General features: G+C 40.0%; 1 long non-coding RNA gene across 1 annotated transcript; it reads right to left on the bottom strand.

Moving 5' to 3' along the window:
• Nucleotides 1–309: 309 nt before the first annotated feature.
• LOC105467590 (uncharacterized) lies at nucleotides 310–22068 on the bottom strand. The gene is made up of 3 exons (XR_011625336.1): nucleotides 21905–22068; nucleotides 1334–1451; nucleotides 310–582 (listed from the first exon to the last, which is right to left on the bottom strand). It is a non-coding gene; the product is annotated as an uncharacterized lncRNA (long non-coding RNA).
• Nucleotides 22069–25261: the final 3193 nt, after the last annotated feature.

Raw genomic sequence — 25261 nt, 5'->3', positions numbered from 1 at the left:
GCCTGGTTCTGCAACACATTTTTGTGCATGTTCTTGCTCTTTTTTTTCTAACCAAAATTTGTCTCAGCACCATAGCTCGGTCTCTGGCACTTTATCTTTCTGTTTCCCAACTTCTTAACAGAGACATTCCCCAAACTTAGGTTTCACATTAATATTCTACGAAAGTGTACCAGGGCTCTTTGGGGATTGCATATGCAAAATTGGGTTCAATGTGCTGTGTTCTTACTCATTTTTTTAGCTCATACTAAAAAGTGTGCATGCTATTTTTTAAATGCATTTCTGTATCAATCAGAAGACATTCAGCTGCACTAACAGACAACCCAACTTAAACAAACAGTAATTTACTTTCTCACATACCAAGAATTTTGGAGATAGCTTGTTTACAGCGTTGATTCAGTGGTTCAACAACATTAAGGTCAACTCTTCTGCTGTTCTCTGGATCTTTCTTTTGTGATAGCAAGATGGCTGCTGTAGCTCCACCCTTTACATTTACATTCCAGCAGGAAGAAGGAAGAGTAGAAAGAAAGCAAAAATTTCTCTAGCACCCACCTTGACCAGTCCAGGTCACGTGGATACTCTTAGCTACAAGGGAAACAAGAAAAGAGACAAGAGGATCTCATGATCATGACCTGAGGTTCTGGGTGTGTTACTGTCTGAACACAGTCAAGATCCTCTTTATAGCAAACAAGGTGAAATGAATATTGAGTAGGTACCCGAGCATGCCGCAATTCTGTATCTTTAAATATAGTTTTATCTTCATCCTATTGGAAATATTTGTTTCACTTACAGTCCAGGATGTCACAAGAATTTAAACATTGTAAAAGATGCCAACTACAAAGAAAACATTCCGTTGTACTTTTTGGTGAGGATTAGTGCCTAGTAGACTGCAGAACTTATACAAAGTACTGAAGAAGTATGTGTTGCTGACTGAGGAGATAAATGAAAAACTGTAACTTGGATAGATAACAAAAGCAGAATTTTATTGTCATGACCTCCGTTGTTGACCACAGTCTCTTAGTGATTACATTTTTAACTTAAAAGGCTTTATTTGGTTTTATTTTGTCTGTATTTTATTCAGTAATACAGCTGATGCTTGAACAACATGGGAGTTAAGGATGCCAAACCCCTGCACAGTTGAAAATCCAATTATAACTTTTGAATCCCCAAAAACTTTACTAAAAGCCTACTGTTGACCAGGCGCCTCAGTGATAACATAAGCAGTCAATTAACACATATTTGTGTATCGTATGTATGATAAACTGAGTCTTACAATGAAGTAAGCTAGAGAAAAGAAAATATTAAGAATATCATCAGAAAGAGAAAATATATTTACTAATCATTCGTTGGAAGTGGATCATCACAAAGATCTTCATTCTTGTCTTCACATAAAGTAGGATGAGGAAGAGGAGAAAGAGGAGGAGTTGGTCTTACTGTCTCAGGGGCAGCAGCAGCTGAAGAAAATCCACATATAAGTGAAACCATGTAGTTTAAATCCATGCTGTTCAAGGGTCAACAGGACATAAAACATCCCTGTCATGCAATATGGGAGTTCAATATGCCTTAGCTGGCTCCAGCTTGTTCCTTCCGCAGAGATTTAACTAGTGTCTCCCATCTGAGATATCACCACAGATCTGTGCACCACATCCATCCCATCATTTTTCTTTCTTGCTTTTTTTTTCTTTTTGAGATAGAGTCACACTCTGTTGCCCAGGCTGGAGTGCAGTGGCTCAATCTCAGCTCATTGTAACCTCCTCCTCCTTGGTTCAAGTGATTCTCCTGCCTCAGCCCCCCAAGTAGCTGGAATTATAGGCACACGCCACCACACCCGGCTAGTTTTTGTATTTTCAGTAGAGACAAGGTTTCGCCATGTTGGCCAGGCTGGTGTGGAACTCCTGACCTCAGGTGATCCACCCACCTCAGCCTCTCAAAGTGCTAGGATTACAGGTGTGAGCCATGGCGCCTGGCTCTTCCCATCATTTTTCTATACACTGGACACAAATGCACATGTTATTTCTGGTTTTCTTTTAAATAAAAATTCACATAAATGCAAATCACACCATACATATTGCTTTTTGTTTTGCTTAGTTTTACTCCACAATAAATCCTGAAATTCATCCAAGTCAGCATAGTATTTTATTTTAGACATTCCTAGTAGCAATACCTCACCTGCATCTAGCACTTAAGAGTTTGCTAAGTCCTTTCACATATATTGTTTTATCAGACCTTCACTACAATGATCATTATCCACATCTTTCATAGATAAAAAATCTGAGGGTCAGAGAGGTTGTAAAAGTCAAAAATAAATCCCAGATTCAGCCACTCCCAACCCAGTGCTCTATTTCAACCATGTGTCTGTGCCCACAAACTCTTACTAAATGTGCTTTATGGCCCCTTGACATATGTTCATCATTACAACATTTTTGCTTGGGCAAGTTTCTGTAATCTTTCATATCCATGACCCCAAAAATATATGATCTCCTGATCTAAATTAATAGAGAGGAAGAGAGAGAGAAAAAAAAAGGTAGTGGAAAAAAGGAAAGGGACAAGGGAAGAGGTGTCTGGCAGTAGCTTTAGGGGAATTTAAAACTATAAGGGGTTATTTCTAGTGATATTTTTTACATACAAAATTGTAAAAAGGAGCTGTGAGCAAATGTACAAAAGTTTCACAGAGCTGAAGTACAATCCTTGAAATCAGCATGGAAAATTCAGTGCTTGAATCTGACCTGTGGTCAGAATGTTTGGCACATGAACATACACACACACACACACACACACACACACACACACACACACACACACACACGTGCTTCTAAGGAGAGAAAGTCTGTCCCAATTTCCCTCTGCCTCGTGTTCCTGACACACTGCTTTACATTAGCTCCAAGCCAAACCCCAAGTGAAAGCTGGCTCTACGTTCATGTAGCAGATTTGGATTTTCTCTAATCCTTAAAAGGCACTGTCACGTGTGCTTCAAAACATCATAAAAACAACTTGGAATGCCTCTTCCAAGGGGCAGAAGAGAAAATCAATACATTCTGATTTTCTCCTCCGTTAAACTCTCAATGACTGAAACAGTAGTGTAGCTGGGGAGAGTTTAGTAGCTCAACAACCACATACTAAATTCTTCTTCTTCAAGATTATAGGGCCTTATTTAGGTGTCTATTGGCAGAGTTTTAGAGCTTTAATGGGTTCAAAACTGCACCAGTAATCAGCAAAAATAAATAGTGCACTCATGTACAACTCATGTAAGTATGACGATCATTATTTGTGGAACCATCTGGCATAATAGATTTCCTCGCAGCATGGGATCTAAATGATACAATGCCATTAAAGTTAATAAACAAGAGAGATTATTAAGTGAAATGGTGCCATGAAATTGGTGAGTGAGGATTTCAGAGGCACTTTGAATGTTTCTCAGCTAGAAGACAGACCACGTACTAGGTAAGATGGATGGAAAATCTCAAGGATTTGGTCATCCTTACTCCCCATAACCAACTCACTGGCAAATCTCATCAGGTCAATTGTCAAAAATTCATCTGGGAATCATCAACATTTTTCTTTTTCTTTTTTTTTTCACCCCTGCCTTAACAAGGCCCATCTACTTTTTTCTGTTTCTACAGCCATGACCACAGTCCCTGCCAACATCACCTTAGACCTGGATCCCTGCAAATCCTAGACTGGCTTATTTTCTTCCACTTCCTTTCAATGTACTCTTTACAAAGCAGATGTCATCTTATGTAAAGGTAAACCCTGTCACTCATAGGCTTAAAATCCTCCAATGTCTTTTCATCTGTATTTGTTTTCTAGGGACTATCATAAAGTACCACAAACTGGGTGGTTTTAAAGGATTGAAATTTATTGTCTTACAATTCTGGAGGCTAGAAGTCTGAAATAAAGGTGTTGGCAGGGCCACAGCCCCTCTGAAACCCAGAGGGCAATCCCTCTCTGCCTCCTCTAGTTTCTGTGGTGTGCTAGCAATTTTTGGCATTCGTCAGCTCATAGAGGAATCTTTCTAATTCTCTAGCTTCATATGGCATTGTGTCTGTGTCTTCATTCCTCTTCTATCTATGGTTGTCTGTCTCTGTGCCCAAATCTCCCCTTTTCATAAGGACACCAGGCCTTTTTATTAGGCCCACCCTAATGATGTCATTATAACTCTATTATATCAATAAAGATGCTATTTCCAAGTATGATCACATTCTGATTCTCAGTCTTAGGACTTCAACATATCTTTTTGGGGGGAGACACATGCAGCCCACAACATCAACCTAGAGCAAACCTGAAGAGCTCGCTTACTCAGTTAGCAAGGTCCTACCTGCCTGTCTCTCTAAGCTCACTCGGCCCTCCCCACACTGGCCTCTTGACATTCCTCCAGCTTGAAGCTCTTGGCTGCCGCTACCTGGAAGGTACTTCCTCTGGGACGTGCTGCCCCCACTTATCATCAAGTGGTTCCTCACTTATTACTGCGTCAACAGAGGCACTTCCACATTTTATGGGGTCTGAAACTTATACACCTTCTGGAATCTTTTATGAAAAAGAGCACACAACTACACATAAAAACACATCTGCAGCCTTGGAAGGGGCCCGGGCACAAGAAGGTCCCTGAAGCCCATGGTTCATTCTCGTTGTGGTAAAATTGCTTCTGATCCTGGGAGGGGGCATCTTTGAGTACTTTGATCCAAAGAAGTCCCTACCATGTATTCTCTAGCCACCCTGCTTTATCTCCTTCTTATCACACTTGTCACTAGCACTTACTAAATCTGAAATTATCTTAGTAATATATCTACATTTTTTACATGTTGTCTCCTCATGCCAAACTGGAATCTCTAAGAAAGGAAAAGTTTACTGATTTTTACCACTGCAGCTTAGATCCTAGCACACAATGTCTTGTATAGAGTGGGCACTGAGCAAATATGTATTGGATTCAAAAATGGATGAATGAGTGAATAATAATAGTTATCAATAATAACAATAAGTCCTGCAGCACTTACTTTGTTTCAGGCACAGCCTGCCATTATCCCCCTATCTTTTAAGTGAAGAACCTTCCCTGCTCCTAGGTTAGTAGAACATACTCCCAGCTGGCTGCTGGTCAATGGCAAAGCCAGTATTTGCAGCTAGCACTCTGGATCTAGACTCCATGCTCTGAACCCTATACTATCCTGTCTAACATCAAGGAAGCTTGCTTGGCTGACTCAGTGTTCAGCTCTGTGGTCCAGAGAGAGAAGCAGGAGATTCCCATTTCATAGGGATAAGGATTTTAAAGAGAAGATCATGTAACTTGCCCTCCACACCACACACATAAAAAAGGGACTTTTGTCCCAGGGCTCTGATAGAGCAATGGAGACCATCCGAGGAGTTCAGCTCCACAAGGTCATCTCCACCTAACCTTGCCAGACCAGACATTAAATTATCAGAGATCAAGTCCAATATGCAACCCAATAGGAGCTTTCTGTGGCCTCCCCAAGGCTTCAGAATTATTATGGGGCCTCTGCTGTTATGACTTGTGTGCTCCATCCTCTGAGTGGTATGTGCGCACACGCATACAGAAATGATAACAGCTGATGTGAAACATTCTTTAGGTGTGACCTCCTTTGCTGACCCATTGGACTTTATTCACATCACTGTTTATCCACTGAGTTTTAGAAAGAGGAAAATATTCAGTTCTTAAATTTAAAAAGTAAAATCAATAAAGACTTTCAGATTCTTCCTGGCATAAAACAAACTCTCTTTGACTTCTCTCATTGATACACTCAACAGGCCCTGTGTGCTTTGGCTCTTGCTATCATAAATAAGGCAAAAAGAGAAGTCCACAGAGGTCTCTCACTTTTCTGAAGCATAGCAGCATCAGACAATCAACTTTATTGGAAATGAGTTGATGAGACAAGAGGGCAAAGTTGATGGGAGGAAAAAAGAAAGTACATATTTTTAAGCAAAACTCCCCTGTATTGTGAAATATCCCTATGGAGCCCTTCTTTGAAATAACCCAGCAGATGACCATCCCATCCAGTACCACTTGCCCTGCTTGTTTTGCTGTTCTGTTTTGTAATCTTTCTTTAATCCATGATAACAACCCACAATCTCAAATAGCTGGAGGGGGGGCGTTCTCTCTCACCATCATATAGGCCAAAGGATGAATTTTATTCCCAGAATAACTGCATTCACAGAAGTGATATCAGAAAGATGAAGTGAAAAGCATGAACCCCAGTCTACCTCAGTTTTATATTTCCTGATGTTCTGATAAGAAGAAAACACCATTGGACAAGGAGAAAGATCTGACTTTTTTTTTTTTTTTTTTTTAACAACAAGCCGTGGGGGAACAAGGGAAGACCACTTAAATCCTTTGCTCTTCCTTTGGTTAGAATTTCCCCCATTGCCTGAGATGTTTGTTATTTATCAAATAAAAATATTAACTAGGTCCCCACACTTATACTCTGAATTTAGAATATATCATCAGAGAAGGTGCAGAAAGAATGGAAGATTTTTTTTGTCTTTTCAAATTGTTGTAATCAGTTCCTAGTGGTAAAGAAGGTTTTGCTTCATGTAGTAGGTTATTTCTTATTGTTGGAATAGAATTGTGCTTAAGGATATAAGATTCAATAATTTATTTTAGGCTTGAATTTTTCTTAGCTCACTGGAATCACAGCTGAGATTTGTGCACTGCCCAAGCTCAATAACTTGTTCCTCCCTGACCCAGAATCCATGGAGATTATAACAAAGGCCCCCGTCTAGGTCTGGAATATATACACCTGGGACCTTGGGCTACTGGTGTTGCAATGAATTCAATAGAAAACATTCTATTCTGAGAGCAGGGCTCAAATTCTGTGAAGTGATTCCCTAGTAGGGTCAGTCACATTATTCCTCAGGCCACTGCACAGACTGTGTCACCTCAATGGGTTTTCATGGACATGGTCAACACATCTCTTTCAGATGAAGGTGGCAACCCTTTTTCTGCTACCAAAAAGACTTTACAACACAGTGGTTTCTCACAAATTTAGGAGTATAGGGTCCTTCTAACCATGATTAAATTAGGTCCAAAGCAGGTCAACACACCTTTAGAACCGTCAGGCCTAGAATACTGTGTCCAGATGATCTGGCCGTACATCTTGCACAAAGTCACTGCCTGTTAAACACCAAAGCAAAACAGCAGATGGTGCTTGGATTCACTACATTTCTCTTTGAAGCTCTCCAGATTCACAAGCTGATGGAATCATTCTCTCTTTTGAAGAGTAGGGTCCTTGATAGCAGGGGCTTTTTGCTTGTCCTTACATTTCCAAATTCCAACAAGCAACACTTCAATACATGTGTATTTGTTCATTCATTCATTCAGAGCATGTTCACTTAACTATTATTTTCCAGAATACAGTGGTGATCAAAACAGAGTCCTTGCTCTTCTGGAGTTTAAGAACCAATCTTGATGTCAACTGAAGATTTATATAAACTGGCTATTACAATCTGTCATAAGAATTCTGAAATAAGATACACAGGGCAATGAGTGAATGAATGACTAGATAAAGATGCAGACTCTTGCTTTCCAAGGTTCAGATAGACATTTTGTTGTGTGAATTGAGAAGGAAAGGGCTTGTGTTTTTACAACTTCATTACTTCATTCTTAGGCACCAGAATACAGATGGACAATCCTCTTATTACATTAAATGCATATGCATTACTTTTGTTCCCAAACTCCCAAACACAGAGCTCTGACACCTCATTGATGTGATAGCTTATGCATATGAAGGGAGAACAGCTATCAAATTTTCTATCAAATAATTTAATTTCTATTAAATCTATATCTTGACAAAGCCTCCACCAATAAAATTTTTTGCCAAATGGCTAAGAATAAAATACACTTTGGACATTTAATATGAAATGGACAGTTTCAAATAGCTTTACACATGTTGAAAGTTTAAAAAGTTGTTTGTTAAGTACTTCAGTTATAATTCATTTAAAAATCCCATTATGTTTGGTTACACAAGAGTGGCTTTAATACACTTAAAGATGCAGTACTCCTTAGCTGTGACATATTTATAGTCTGAACATTAAAAGGTTTATAAAATAAGGCTATATTTTCTCAGTGTCAAACATCCCTCAATGAAGACAATTATTCAGTCTGCCTGTTTGTAATTAGGTATGAAATAATTTATGGTTATGAAGATAAGTGAGCAAAAATTTCTGGAATAACTGCATATTGTATTTTACTATTAAAAGATTTTCATAATCTTTCCAGGGTCTGAGGAGTCATAAATTGCCTGGATCGGATTTCCACTGGATTTCTCTTGGAATTAATAAGCATATGGATCTGATCTAAGAATGTGTGTCAAAAATATTGAAGAGAATAGCTTCACACAAAGCTGAAAATGAAATGAGATTGACATAGGCTGACTTTGGTTTGGAGAACAAGAGCAATGAGCTGCCTGTAGTCAACCCACAAAGAGAGTCTGGCAGGTCTAAGCGACAAAGAACACCCTACTGGGGTCAGAAGTGCAACCTAGGTCCTAATAACCCAGGGCTGGAGAGCTTTTCCTCTTCCACACTCCCTTCTTTTTGACAAATACTAAGAACACTTTCAGCATGTTATCTCCATGCCATATCTCTACATTCCTGGGATATGTAGTTGGTTAAAAGCAAATTCAGTCTTTTTCCTCACTACCTCTGCCAGCAGAATCACCAGACACAGGAGACATCAGCCTGTTTCTTCTATTTTTGTTCTTCAATTCAAAAGGAGTAGTGAAAGTATGGCACTGCTATAGTTTTTATCAAAGCATTATTTTGTCCAATATATTTGTCTTCTTAACTTCTCAATTAATATCCACTTTTTCCCACAACCTAAGCAGATATTGTGCAGTTCTCCTAATATTTTGCAGTTCCTGAAACTTCAAAAATGTTTTATGTAACTTACATTGCCTTTTCAAAGTTGAAATGAATTTAAGAAACCTCTGTAGAACACATTTTTTATGTTCCCAGAATTTCTTGCAATTTCCAATAGTCAAAAGCTGGAACACACAGTTTGACATAATACAATCGCAACCCCTCATTGCCATGCCGTCCTAGAGAAAGCCTGTATTAAGCCTAAATAGAAAAATTGCCAAGCCAATTAAGTGTGAGTGAATCTGAATGGGCTACGTGGAAATAGCCTCTGAACAAATCATTTCTGCCAACTCACATTCAGTGAGTACTCACAGAGCACTTGGCCGAAGGCCAGAGATGGAGATTTCACCAAATGTGAAGATGCAGTTACTAAACAGCAAATCTATTCAGTAGTCAGAGCAAAGCTGCCGGCTCTACCTCCTTTCACAAGTGACCCCTGACACTTTCAATTATGGGAGCTCACCAGCACTCTGCAATCAACTTTTCTAGAAGAAATAAATTTCACCTTAAAACTCCGAAAAGTTTGAAACTAGGCTACCATAACTAAAAGGATACATTCTGAAATGCTTTGCAACTGCAATTTTTTTAAGATTGTGTAGACTATGCTATCGACCAGGTGTACTAAGCTGAAGCTAAGTGAGGGTCAAAAAACAGAACAGGTGACAAGAGGCCACATCTAGCAGTCAGTCTGTAGTATATGACAGGAAGCAAAAGTCTCCTTGGTCTGATCAACTCCTAGAGACCATTTAGTACCATCTTAATTTATTCTTTTATTGATATTACAGGATAATGGTGCAGAACCAACCTATTAAAACAAGCACCCACAGTCTCCCTGAATTTCTCCCACATAGGGGTGGTTCACACATGTGAAGCACACAGGTATGGCTGTGGAATGAATGAAATATTATTGTCATTATCTCTGTTTCTTTGCTGATGATTCTTTCTATTTGAGGATAATTTGCAAAAGCAAAACAGCAGAGGCATGAGGGAAAGATGGAAAGTCAGGTAAATCCTAAGATAAAAGGAACCCAAAATATCATCTAGTCTAACTCCCCTGCTATATAATAAACCTATCCACAATCACATTCATCTGGGTTTGTTTGAACATTTCCAAAGAAATGATATGTTAAAGAGTACACATTTACTTCTTTGCAGAGTAGACCATTTCTTTGTTGGATAGCTCTAATTATTTTAAAACTCCTTCTTATATGGAGCCTGATTTCTAACCCATAATTTCTAACCATGGTTCAAATTATGACCCCTTAAAACAGAATTTGTCAGCTTTCCTACACAGACTTTCAAATATTTTAAGGCAGCTGTGATGCCTTCCCCAAATTTTCCTTTACCTGAGCGAAATCATCCCATTTCCTCCAACCAATCACTCAACCATTCAGTGTGGTTTCCACATCCTTCATTATCCTGGTAACCATCCAGATAGTTAATGACAGTCTCAAAATGCAGCACCCAAATCTGACATCCATACTCCACATATTCCTACGGTACTGTGGCAATTGGCAGAAATTTCTCCATGCAGGGTTAATGTTATGAAACACCTTTTAAATTAGCCAAAGCAGGGGTCCACATTTTCTGCTTGCTCTATGTCTTGTACTTAATTTACAGTGTGGGCCACTAGCCATTAGGGAGGTGTGGGGAATGTGATTGTTGCCAATAATTGACCATTCCCTGGTTCAGGAGATACATAAAACTCTAATGGAACCATTATTCTTACACCCACAGGATATATAACAAGAACAATAAAGTGATGCATTTGCAATATCTGCTTTTTTAAAAAAAAGATGCATTATGAAAATATCCATCTATATTTTATCTCACATGATGATGAACAAAGTAACTACCTCAAAATGAGATTCTTATGTTAAGTGTTAAGAGGGGAACATACATAGCCTTGCAGGTACACACTTTTCCAGAGCACACTAACTGCTGAAACATCTCATTAATGCATCACTGTCATAGAGCTAGATGACTTTGGGCATTGTAATATTGGCTTCCATGGCAACCTGTTGTCCTTGCACACTTATTTGTTGAATTGTTTGTTGGTGCATGGAACTGTGCCATAACTAGAAAAGTAAGTGCTCAGTCACCAAGCAACTTCAGTGATCAGATTGCATAAGGCTCTTAAAGTTGGAGTGGTTTTATACTATGTACAGACACCTATAAGACATTTTAATGTATTTAATGTATTTCTTTTAAAAAAGTTTAATTGATAAATAAAATCGTACATATCACAGGTGAACAATGTGATGATTTGATTACATATGCATTGTATCTTGATTATCACAGTCAAATTAATTAATATCCACCACCCTTCATAGTTATACTCTCTCTGTGTGTATGTGTGTGTGGTGAGGACACTTAAAATTTGCTATAGAATTTCAAGTAAACAATGCAGTATTATTAACTAGAGTCATCATGGTGTACTTTAGATCCCCAGAACTTATTTATCTTCCAGTATCTCCCTATTTTTCCCCACATTCCAGTCCCTGGAAGACACCACTCTCTTCTCTGCTTCTAAAGTTTGATGTTTTTAGATTCCACATATAAGTGATATCATACTGTATTTTTCTCTCTGTGTCTAGCTTATTTCACTTGTATAATGTCCTGCAGGCTCATCCATGTTGTCACAAATGGTAAGATCTCCTTCTTCTTATGAGAATAATATTCATATATATATATATGTGTATATATATATCTATCTCTCTCTTTACACACACACATACATATACCACATTTTTTAGTCCACTCATCTGTCAATGAACAGTTGGTTTCTGTATCTTCACTACTGTGAATAATACTGCAATGAAGATGAGGGTGCAGGTATCTCTTCAAAATGTTCATTTTATTTTTTGTGCACATATACTCAGATGTGTAATTGCTGAATCACAAGGGAGTTGTATTTTAAATTTTTTGAGGAATCCTCATACTGTTTTCCTGACTCTCATCTACAAAAATAAGAATGAGAGCCTAGTTGGGCCAATATGGACCCCAAATTGTTAGAAAACTCCTGGGTTAATTGTGTCGTAGGAAGGGAATCAGGATATGCTGATACGAAATGGGAGACATTAAGATTGATAATTATCAGGGTTGAGGCTAGCCAAGAAGTAATGATGCTGTGGTCTGAATATGTCCCTTAACATTCATGTGTTGGCAACTTCATCCCCAGTGAGACAGTGTTGGGAGATTGAGCCTTTCTAGAGGTGTTTAGGTCATGAGGGCTCTGCCATTATGAATAGATTAATGGCATTATAAAAGGTCTTGAGGGAGTGGATTCACTCTCTTCTGCTCTTCTATCAGGTGAAACAACAGCATTCATTGCCTTTTTGCCCCCCTGCCTGCTGCCATGTGAGGACTCCAGATGCCAGTGCCTTGATCTTGGACTTTCCAGCCTCCAGAGCTGTGAGAAATAAATTTCTGTTCTTTTACAAATGACCCAGGCTATGGTATTCTGTGATAGCCACACAAAACAGACTAAGACAAATGACAATCACAACATTTGTTATAGTTACAAATAGTAACTAATTATAGGTGACAAATAGTTATAGATAATAACAACTAACATCACTGAGGACTTACTACATTTCAGCTTCTTTCTCACACATTTAGTGCCATCAATTCATTGTAATGTTGTGAGAAAAAAATTGAAAAAATAAGAATCATTCATCTTTGGAAACTTTGTAAAAGGCATTCAATACATTTTATAAGCGGAGCTTATGATTATGATTACCTGTGAATGGTGCAGTTTATGAAGATGATGTAGTCACACATGGTGTCATATGTCCCTGAAATAAATGGTCTCACCATTCCACACACAAAATTTTGAACTAGTTCTGTTTTGTGTTTGTTCAGTCTTTCCCTAAGGAGGCCACTTCTTGGCACTCCTGGGGTCTCAATCTCTGCTTGTTCATTTCTTTCTTTTCTCATATAAGGACTAAGGAGCCAGATAACTAAGACTAATAGAATTACAAAGCAAATGGGAAGGCTTCCAAGACAGTCCCTAAATCAAGCAAATGCATGAACGTTAATATCCAAACTTTTTAATATCTATTCACAGACCAGGTACTTTTTTCTTCTTCTTTATTACTCTTCTTATTGGATATAGACACGAGCCAGGAGACCTGTGGATACATAAGTGTTAAGTATTTTCTCCAGTATATCACTGCTTCTTTTTGATGACAGTCTTATTGCTGCAGACTTGGCAATCTTATTAAATAATCATTTTTAAGTGAAAGCACTATTAAGAGACTGCATTTGATGGGAAGAGTTAAACTCCTAGCCACTCTCACCTCTATTAAAAAAAACTCATTGGTATTGTCAAGGTTAGCATTTCTCAAATTCTTTTGACATTGAGAATTTTTAGTTACAATTTTTGATACAATGTCGAACTGGTGCTTATCAACTACAACGTGCATTTACAGTGAATAGCAAAAATAATTTTTAATTTCTGATAGTGTGAAATTAAAAATTAAATTATTTTGTGAAATAATACAAACTGTATTATTCTTTTCTCACACTGCTAATAAAGACACACCCAAAACTGGGTAATTTATAAAGGGAAGATGTTTTGTTTTGTTTTGAGATGGAGTCTCACTCTACTGCCAGGCTGGAGTGCAGTGGTGCAATCTTGGCTCACTCACTGCAACCTGCACCTCCTGGGTTCAGGTGATTCTCCTGCCTCAGCCTCCTGAGTAGCTGGGACAATAGGCACGCACCACCTCACCCGGCTAATTTTTGTATTTTAGTAGAGACGAGGTTTCACCATGTTGTCCAGGCTGGTCTTGAACTCCTGACCTCATGATCTGTCTGCCTCGGCCTCCCAAAGTGCTGGGATTAGAAAAGAGGTTTAATCGACTCAGTTCTGGATGGCCAAAGAGCCCTCACAATCATGGCAGAAAGCAAAGGAGGAGCAAAGTCATGTCTTATGTGGCAGCAGGCAAAAGAGCATGTGCAGGGGAACTCCCCTTTATAAATCCATCAAAGCTCATGAGACTTATTCATTATCATGAGAGCAGCACAGAAAAAATCAGCCCCCATGATTCAATTACCTCGCACTGGGTCCCTCCCATGACGTGGGAATTACAGGAGCTACAATTCAAGATGAAATTTGGGTGGAGACACAGCCAAGCCATATCAAAAGCATATGTTGAAATTATAAGACAAACAACTACCTTGAATAGATGGCATTCATCAGCTTAACTAGTAGCAGCTAAATTTTGCTTATGCAGCATTGAGTAGCTTAACTATCTTGCATAAATCCATCAGATAATTTCTCAGGCAACTCTTTTTTTTTTGGATCTGACACATCATTGTTCAATGCATGATCGTAGCTTAAAAAGAACTGTCATATACTGTGTGGGGCAAATATTGCCAATCATATCCCTAACGTAAACACCCCAGGGTGGTCCCCAATGAGTCACTCTATGTATAATCCCATGCCCTTGAGTGTTGATGGAACCTGTGACTTGCTTCTAACCAATACGGCAAGAGTGAAGGGACATTGAAGAAGCCATTAGGTACACAATCAGTCAATTTTGAGCCAATAAAAAAATGATATTATTCTGGATGGACCTGATATAATTAGGTGATCCCTTTAAAAGCAGGTCCACACCTTCCCTGAAATTAAAGATTCGAAGTAGCAGAGACACGTTCTCTGTTGCTAGCTTGAAGAAGCAAGATGTTATGAACCCTATAACCCCAGGCAAATACATTTTGCCAGCAACCTGAAAGATCTTGGAAGTAGGTCCTTTCCTAGTTGAGACTTCAGATGAGTTTGAAACCCAGTTGACACCTTGATTTCAGCCTTGTGGAGAAACTGGGCAGAAAACCAAACTCAAGTATTCCCAGACTTCTGACTCATAGAAGCCATGAGATAATAAATGGATAATTGGTTTAGGCCACCAAATTGGTGATGATATGTTGTAGAGCAAGAGAAAATGAACACATTATCTGATAGTGATTCCCTTTTTGTGGTGCAATCTGTATTTGTAGTTGAGAACATTACTGCACAGCTAAAAACTGAACTGCTTTCACCAGACTTATCTGAAGTAAAATGTGGCTATGTGACTAAGTTCTGACCAGTGAAACTTAAGTGTAAATAATGTTGAGATATTCTAGAAGCACTTTTTAGTGACAGTATATACCTGATATGATTTGGCTCTGTGTCCCCATCTAAATCTCATGTGGAATTTTAATCCCCATATGTCTGAGGAGCGACCTGGTGGGAGGTGACTGGATCACGGAGAGATTCCCCCATCCTATTCTTATGATAGTGAGTGAGTTCTCATGAGATTCAATAGTTTAAAATGCGGCACTTCCCCCTTCTCTCTCTCCTGCCACCCTGTAAGACATGCCTTGTTTCCCCATTGCCTTCTACCATGATTGTAAGTTTCTTGAGGTTTCCCCAGCCATGAAGAACTGTAAATCAATTAAACCTCTCTTTTTATAAATTACCCAGTCTCATGTAGTTATTTGTAGCAATGTGAAAATGAACTAATACATGAAATTGGTACCAGGAGAGTGGGGAACTGCTATACCTGAAAATGTGGAAACAAATTTGGAACTGGGTAATGGGCAGAAGTTGGGACAGTTTGGAGACCTCAGAATAAGAGAGGAAGATGAGGGAATGTTTTGAACTTCTTAGAGACCTGTTGAATGGCTGTGACCAGAATGCTGATAGTGATATGGACAATGAAGTCCAGGCTGAGGTGGTCTCAGATGGAGATGAGGAACTTACTGGGAATAGGAGTAAAAGTCACTCTTGCTGTGCTTTAGCAAAGAGACTAGTGACATTTTGCCCCGCCCTAGAGATCTGTGGAGCTGTGAACATGAGAGAGATGATTTAGGGTATCTAGCAGAAGAAATTTCTAAGCAGCAAAGCATTCAAGATGTGACCCGGCTGTTTCCAAAAGTTTACAGTCATATAAGTTCACAGAGAGATGGTCCAAAATTAGAACTTATGTTTAAAAGGGTAGCAGAGCATAAAAGTTTGGAAAATTTACAGTCTGACCATGTGGTAGAAAAGAAGCCATTTTCTGGGGAGAAATTCAAGGCTGCATAAATTTGCATAAGAGGAGCCAAATGTTAATAGCCATAACAATGGAAAAATGTCTCTAGGGCATGTCAGAGACCTTAGCAGCAGCCCCTCTCATAACAGGCCCAGAGACCTAGGAGGGAAAATTGGTTTCCTGGGCCAGGTCCAGGGCCCCTCTGCTCTGTACAGCCTCCTGAAATGGTGCCCTGTGTCCCAGAAGCTCCAGTTCTAGCTCTGGCTAAAAGGGGCCAAGGTACAATTCAGGCCATTGCTTCAAAGGGTACAAGCCCCAAGCCTTGGTGGCTTCTACATGGTGTTAAGCCTGTGGGTGCACAGAGGCAAGAGTTTGGAGCCTTTGCCTAGATTTCAGAGGATGTATGGGAACACCTGGATGTCCAGGCAGAAGTCTGTTGCATGAGCGGAGCCCTCATGGAGAACCTCTATGAAGTCAGTGCAAAGGGGAAATGTGGGGATGGAGCTGCCACACAGAGTTCACACTGGGGCACTGCCTATTGGAGCTGTGAGAAGAGAGCCACTGTCCTCCAGACCCCAAAATGATAGATCCACTGACAGATTGCACTGTGTGCCTGTAAAGTCACAGTCATTCAATGCCAGCCTGTGAAAGCAGCCACAGGGGCTGAACCCTGCAGAGCCACAAGAGTGGAGATTTCAAAGGCCTTGGGAGCCCAACTCTTGCATCAGCATGTCCTGGATTTGAGACATGAAATCAGAAGAGATTATTTTGGAGTCTTTTTTTTTTTTTTTTTGAGACGGAGTCTCGCTCTGTCGCCCAGGCTGGAGTGCAGTGGCGCGATCTCGGCTCACTGCAAGCTCCGCCTCCCGGGTTCACGCCATTCTCCTGCCTCAGCCTCCCGAGTAGCTGGGACTACAGGCGCCCACAACCGCGCCCGGCTAATTTTTTGTATTTTTAGTAGAGACGGGGTTTCACCGTGGTCTCGATCTCCTGACCTTGTGATCCGCCCGCCTCGGCCTCCCAAAGTGCTGGGATTACAGGCGTGTATTTTGGAGTCTTAAGATTTAACAACTGTCCTGCTGGCTTTCAGACTTGCATGGGGCCTATATCCCCTTTGTTTTTTCCAATTTCTCCCATTTGGAATGGAAGCATTTATCCAATGCCTGTAGCTCCATTTTATCTTTAAAGTAATTTACTTGCTTTTAGTTTTACAGGCTCATAGGTGGTAGGGAGCTGCCTTGTCTCAGATACGACTCTGGACTTGGACTTTGGGGTTAATGCTGGAATGAGTTAAGACTTTGGGGTACTGTTGGGAAGGTATGATCAGGTTTTGAAATGTGGGAAGACCGTGAGATTTGGGAGGGACCAGGGGTTAAATGATATGGTTTGCCTCTGTGTCTCCACTCAAATCTCATGTGGAGTTGTAATTCTCTTCTGTCAGGGGAGGGACCTGATGGGAGGTGATTAGATCATGTGGGCAGACTTTCCTCTTGCTGTTCTCATGATAGTGAGTTAGTTCTCATGAGATGTGATGATTTAAAAGTGTGGCACTTCTCTGCTCTCTCTCCTGCCACCATATAAGATGTGCCTTGCTTCCCCTTTGCCTCCTGCTGTGATTGTAAATTTCCTGAGGCCTCTCCAGCCTTGCATAACTGTGAGTCAGTTAAACCTCTTTTCTTTATAAATTACCCATTCTCAGGTAGTTCTTTATAGCAGTGTGAAAATGGACTAATACGATACCCTTCTTCTTCCCTTCATTCTGCAGTATGAAATAAGATTCTGAGGGCTGGATATTCAGTGGCCATCTGGGACCATGAGTATTGAATCTCCATGCTAGGTGGAACAGTAAGCTAGATCATAGGTGATTTCATAGCACTACTATAGCAGCGCTGGAATACCACCTATAGACTTCTTTTATGTAATAGAGAAACAAATTTCTGTTTAAGCCATTGTTCTTGGAATCTATGTTACTCTTGGCAAAATCTAAATCTGGTATATTTTACTTAAAAACATATACCTATTTTGAAATAAATTAATATAAGTATTAAATAAAGTGACATGGTTTGTTTGTTTGGGTTCAATTATTAGCAGCATCTTTCAGAGAACTAGGTTACGCAGCATGCTGGTCTAAATATTAACATTGATTAATATTGCTGGTGGAAATGAGATACCACATTAAGAAGCAATCAAGAGTCAAATATGTAAAAGAAGTTGTACATGAAAGTACACAGGTTGGCCCTTGCATTCAAAATATTAAAACACCCAATTTTGTTTGTAACTGAAAATAGTTATTTAAAAACAGTAGTGCATTTGTACAATTTAATCCAGCTGTTTTGTAAGTACAACAGGGCAATATTGGCAGATGAGACTTGGTGACCACAAGCGAGTGTGATACTGGGGTTCTAAGAAGAAGCAGATGCCCAAAATCATCATCTTGCCTGAAAGTTTACCAGTCAGATTGCTATCCTTTCATTTTAAGGTTTCTGCTCCTTGTTAATTGCAAATATCCATGGCACAGGTACTACTGTGAGTGTGCTTGCTACAAACAAGTAGATGAGAACAGATGAGTACAAGATGGGGGAAAAGGCACAGTGGTCCTTGGCAAGGACATTCAAGCTCACAGGCTCATGGTGGTGATCACAAAAATATAAATAGAGTGCAATTCACAAATATTTACTAAGCTGTGAATCCTTTCAATAAACGATTAATCAATAAGTCCCAGGCCCTGAAGATACAAAGTAAATGATAAAGATCCATGATAATTTTGCCTACATCAGAGATAAGACACCACACCATCCACAATTTCCAGGCTGATGCCATTTAGGTTATTGAATTTGAAAGCAAGATGCATGTTAGTGCCTCTTTAGCTTTCAAAAATCTAGATTTCAAAAGTAATGAAATCATCATTTCATTACTTGAAATGTAATGAAACAACATGATCAGTTGATTAGTTAATTCAGTCAAAAATATTCTAACTATTTTATGTCTCAGAATAGATAGAATATTTAGTGTAATACATAAATTATACCAATACTGGGAGGATTGCTAAGGTTGTCCACATGTGCCAGCAAAATAATCTATTTCTGGCCTTCAGTCAAGTCTAAGAAAGTTCATACTGACATATTAGGAGGAAATTATTATACCTGCTTATACTGAAAAGGAAAATTCCACCATAAATATTGCAATACTATAAGATGCTATAATGTTCTGCAAAACAATCTGTTGCACATTCCTACTTGGAAGGTAGCATATTTCATGATTATGCATATCCATGACAGAGATAAGCATTTATATGGTAATAACTGCAATATGGGCAGCTACAGCCTTCCAGTATAAGCCATGAGCCTCTTCATCAGAAAAAGCCATTGGGGCACAATTTATCACCAGAAAGTGTGTTTGGCTGGCTTAGATGTTCAGAAAAAATAAATATTTTCTTCATGCACGTGTCTTAAGTAGTAGCAGGAGCATGGTTTGTACCTTTACATAAAAAAAAATCAAAATAAATGCCAGAGTTTAGGTAGTCAGGCAAATAAATATACAAAAGAAAAAGGAGTAACAAGTTTCCTCTCCTATGCCCATACCTCAGTAAACACAGAGTCCCAAGTGCAAGTGGGAAAAATGCCACCATAAAGAGTCAGTGACTATAGAAAGAGACTAAAGTGCTTATTTAAAATCTTGCTATCATAGGATTAAGAGAAACCTGGGTCTAGGACTGAGAACTCAGTAGTATAGAACAGAAAAGGAAATAGTAATCTCTGATGACATCAATAACTGTTTATAATAACTCTGTTGACATCAATAGTTGTTCTGATAATAATTCTGGTGGCTAATATTTATTGAGTGCTTACTAAATGGATAATTATCCTTCCTGGGGCTTTACATATGTTCTCTCATTTAATCCTGAAACATATACTATCACCTCAGGGCTACTATTAACCCATTTTTTAATAGCTGGTTAAATATAGGTTCAGACATATGGTGACTTATCCAAAATCACAAAGTGGCAGATTTGAGTTTTGGACGTAATTCTGCTTGTCTCCAATGCCTATGGGCTTGTCACAATAAAGTGGTGGACAGAAGGCCATTATCTTCCAGTGGAGCTTCCCTGATGCCCAGGCTGGTGACCAGAGGGTAAATGCAATACCTGCTGGACAGTGGCGATATGCTGGCATCCCAGTGAGTAGGATTATTTGAGAGACATGGCTGGCTCCAATGCCCATGTAAACCTCAAAAGCAGATTAGGGATGAAAAGACTAAGTGAATATTTCCTGAGCATACATGAGAAGTGTGAAGCAGGTTCACTGTGCACGGGTTCCCAGTTTGTGTCAGTCTGCTGAGACAGGCCCCACTTAAGCACAACAAGTTACATGAAATGGATATATGATTTACAGATGAGAACAATAGACAAAGGACAACAGAAGCCTAGAACTCATTGCAAGTTGGTCCCTCAAGGCTCAGGAAAGCTGCTTGAGGTGAATGGAATCTCCTCATCTGCATGTACTTCACTTACACGGCAGCTGAAGGACCTCAGAATGTAGCCTGCCCTTGTTATATGTCCCAGGGACAACATGACAGGCTGGGCTAAAGCACCAAAGAACATCCTATTTCTAGGGAGAATTGGAGCAGACCCTGAGCTGTTCTGGTTAGTTCCTGCCTATCTTAGGCTATTTCATTCTCAGCACATTCTACGGTTATTCCTGAGAACTACAAGCAAGATTGAAGAGGGAACAGGATCAATCCAAGGCCATCCAGAGACCTGCGTGACAAGGAACTCCTGGGAAACTTGGCAGTTGGTGGGTGGGTGGAAGAGGGAAGCTGGGGAGGAGGTCCTTGAGGTCCTGCAGCTGTGCAGGTAGGGGCCAAAAGGATGGCAAAATTGAGATAATATAGCCACATGGCTACCAGAATGAGGATGTTCATATTTATGAGGTGATTCAGTAAAACCATCTGGAGCTTCAGCTCTATGCTCATGCACTTCACACTGGAAAGAAGACAAAAGCACCTTTTTATTCCTACCCTCAAATAGTTTTCTACCTCTCTCTCTCTCTGTCTCTGTGTGTGCGTGTGTGTGTGTGTGAGAGAGAGAGAGAGAGAGAGAAAGAGAGAGAGACACAGAGAGAGAGAGAGAGAGAGAAAGAGAGAGAGACACAGAGAGAGAGAGAGAGAGAGAAAGAGAGAGAGACACAGAGAGAGAGAGAGAGAGATGTGCAATTGACTATAATGTATGACCCAGAGGCATCACTAGAGTCAAAGGCCACTTTGCATCTTAAGCCATCCATTCTGGAGGCATTAGAGACATTGCCAAAAGTGAGGGTGACTATGTGCATCATTCTGGTAATTAGGAAAAAACATGCTATGAAAAAATAGTATGTCATTTTTACCTCTGTTTTCAAGGTCTGATTTGGGATTTTCCTCTTATTTTATCCAATGTGTTTCCTGCTTCCTGTTAATGCCCATGCAGGAGAGAGACTGCTTTCCGGCAGGGAGCGGGTAAGCATTGTACCTAGATTTTTTGTTGTTGTTTATGAAACTGACAACTCAGGTGTCTCCAGTTTGCTGGTTTTCCTGGGCAGCTCCACTCAAAGCGGTGGCTCAAGGACCAGGTTCCTTCCAACATGGCACCACTTCTTCTCCAGATTAGCGCCATGCAAACTTTCACTCACAGGCCAGTGCCAATCCATGGCTTGGACTAGCCCAGGAGCCACTTGTGAAGGGTCTCAATGAGGGAAGTACAGAAATTGAGGGAGAGCACAAGGAAACTTTAGAAACTGGGTATTGCTGCAATATTCAAGTTCATGGTGAGTGGATTTTTCTCACTCAACACAGTATAGACCATTTTGGTTGTGGTCAGACTTACCCAGCACATGTGGCTTCCTAGTGGATTGGAAATTTAAGAAAACATAAGTAACAGATTGACAACTAGATAAAGCTACACTCTATATCCTCGGAGTCTTCATCATTTCACTGGCAGATTAGAGAAAGAGAATGGTAAGCTGTCCATGAGAGGGTTTTCTATTACCCACCTGGCAGGGCCCATGTTACTTCTGCCTATTCCATTGGCCAGAACTCTGTTACATGGTTGCATCTATTTGCAAGGGAAACTGGGGCATAGTTGGACTGAATGTCTAGTAAGAAAATGGAAAGAAGTTGGCAGTCATCCATCCTCACTAAACCCATTGCTGCATTTGCTACCAGTTTATGTTGACCAAGTAATGCAAGCATGAAAAGGAGTGATAGTTCTATGACTTCCCAGCAGGAATCTTACCACTTTGAGTGTTCATGCTGTAGCTCCCGCAACAGAGCCTTTGAATCAGGATTGATTCCTGTCTCATTCCTAACTCACCTTTTCTGTTTTCTTAATTTTGAGCCCTCAAAAACCTTCCAATAAATATTCTTCCACTTAAGTTAGCCAGGATTAAGTTCTTTGTTAGGAATTTTTTAAAATCCTAAAGCTAATACAGAAGAAGCAGGAGGTAGGTAGGGAGAAAGAGAGAGGATGGGGAGAATGGTATCTAGCTAGGAAGATTCTTTAAATAAACATATTATGACTCACTTACTTTGATTCAGAACTGCCATTTGAACAAAGTCAGTTCGATAGGTCATGGACGATTCTTTACCTTGAAATAAGATGAGTTCTACAGTACCTCAATCATTCATGCGTCTCACTGAACAAATCAATTGCATTGATTATGCTAAAAGGTGTAAGTCCCTTTGACATGCACAAATAGGAGAAAATATCTGAAAGGCAAATCATTTTATCCAAATCGAGGTTTTTGCATAATTTATGCTTGGTGACATTCTTTACCAGAGGGACATTCATGGTCTTACCAAAAAAAAAAAAAAAAAAAAAAAAAAGCCTTGAATCAGATATATATATATAATATTTTAGTGTAAATTCTCCCAGAATGGTAATGGTAACCTGGAGTATAAAGGGGCAGTAGCTTAACAAGAAGAAAGTTTTCCAGAATGAGAGGAGACTCAGCCACCGTATTATGTCAGCAGCCCTGGTGAGCCCCAGTGATGTTTTGTTTTATTTTATTTCATGCACAGTTTGCCATCTACAGCCCCGCTCCTTATAGAGGTACACATAGACTGGGTTGTCTGCCTTTTGTTAGCACTCCTCAGACCTCTCTGAAAATAATGCTGCTTTCAGACAAAGTCCAAGCATTCTAGGTATTTCTTTCTTTCTCTGCTCCACAATCTGGTGCTGACCAACCTCTTTCTCTGGATCTCCAGTTCAGTGGGTAGAAAATCCAGCAAGAAATGATCATCTGGATTCTAGAAGCACACACTGGTATGTCTTACAGGACTTGGATGATAGCAAAGGCACATTGGCTGATTTTCATATCTGAGTAAAGAGATTTCTCAAGAGCTGTGTTCATGTTGTTGTCCCATATTTAACTCTACTGAGTCATTTCTTGATGCTTTTAATATAAGAGATTTTTAGAACATTTCTCTTCTAGTGGGGCTACTAGCCTTTGCACTCACTCTCATTTGCTAAGTGTCAGGGATTATTAGCTGCAGGCCTACAGGTAGGAGGTAGTCTAGAGAGGTTATTCACTTGTTCTATGCAATGTTTTCTTAAGAATGTAACTTAGAGGCCAGGCGCAGTGGTTTGTGCCTGTAATCCCGGCACTTGGGGAGGCTGAGGCAGTTGGATCACAAGATCAGGAGTTCAAGACCAGCCTGACCAATATGGTGAAACCCCGTCTCTACTAAAAATACAAAAATTAGCAGGGCGTGGTGGTGCACGCCTGTAGTCCCAGCTATTCGGGAGGCTGAGGCAGGAGAATCGCTTGAACCCAGGAGGCAGAGGTTGCAGTGAGCTGAGATCGTGCCATTGCACTCCAGCCTGGGTGACAGAGTGAGATTCCATCTTAAAAAAAGAATGTAACTTAGATTCCAATGTTTTTAAATTGGGAATATTTCACATAGATATCTGATTTCTGTAATCACTAGTGGATTTGGCAATACTGGGTTTGCATTAAAGCATTCTCACATGCTTTCACCAGCCAGAGCCTTAGAAAGAGCACACTTTAGACAATGTGTGCAAGTTCCAGTTTACCAAAACACTCAGCATCCCCTATAGTCTTTCTCCAAAATCCAGGAATTTGAGAAAAGGCAGATGGCATCTGGGCAGTCTGAGTAAGCCCTAAGATAGGCAGGTCTGACTTCATGAAGGGGTGAAGGGCCACTGTCTCTTAAAAAAAAAATACCACTTTATTCACCTTCAAAAGTCTGAAATCCTGATGCAATTATGAAGTAAGTCATAATGTTTCCATTAAATATTGCCAGGGGACTTTTAGGGGTCAAAGCCACTAGGTGAGGATACACAGTGCCAACGAATGTGCTCAGATCCTTTCTTGGAGACTGTTTGAATAGTAAAGACATTAGCAAGGAGGGTTCTAGGTAAGAAATGAAGCCAGACATAAGCACAAAGCATGTAGATGAGGTCACAACCACCTAAAGCCAGGAGGAAGGGACTTCAGGAGAAGTACCCCTGCCAGAGAACCATGTAGAAACCTCAGCTAACACAGACAAGAAACCCTCAATCTATGACCTGAGTGGCAAACAGATCTGTGAAATGCTAAGAGCTAAATTTCACCCCTCCTGCTCTTCAACAAATACTCACTGGACACTTAAGTTAAGCCAGGAACTACTCCAAATATTTTCACATGCATTAAGCCACTGCTTGAAGAAAAGGGAAGTCTCACTGACCCAGAGCTTATCACTGGATAGAAACCAGATCTTTCCTTCACTCAGTTGTGTGTTCTACTCTATACAATCCCCTCTGAATGGGCCATTCTTTTCTGCTTCTCCACCACTTATTCTCCTTTGTTGTCCTGTTAATAATACCTCTGTTCTAATGCTCTGTTCAGGTTGCATGAGGACCTTCCTCTATGCTTTCATTGTACCCCTAAGCACATCTCTCTACCATAGATCCTCTGAATTGCATTACAATGATGTAACTATATCTCTCTCTCTTATTAGACTCCCTGAAGCCTGCATCTCATTCACAGCAAAGAACTTGGCACATGGTAAACATATACACAATCCTACCGAATAACTGAGCTCACATTTGCGCACTACATTTGAAGAGTTGGCAGAAATTCAGGGGAAAATATGCAATCAGCAGGTGGTATGCAGAACTCAAGTTTGGGGCTAGAAATTTAGTTTGAGTAGTTGAATATTGAGGTGTATTCATGGAGGGTGGTGCAATTATGAAGGAAGATAGAAAAGATCCATAACAGGAGAGGAAGACAACCACAGAATCAACTAACCAGAAGAAAAAGAATCAAAAGATTGAAGTGTTTTGGAAAGACAAGGAGGAAAAGCTTCCAAGATGAAATGTGCGGCTGACATGGTGACTTTTTGCAAAT

Source organism: Macaca nemestrina, chromosome 7 (assembly GCF_043159975.1).
Source record: "Macaca nemestrina isolate mMacNem1 chromosome 7, mMacNem.hap1, whole genome shotgun sequence".
Classification (NCBI taxonomy): domain Eukaryota; kingdom Metazoa; phylum Chordata; class Mammalia; order Primates; family Cercopithecidae; genus Macaca; species Macaca nemestrina.
This window is presented reverse-complemented; position numbering and strand designations above follow the sequence as displayed.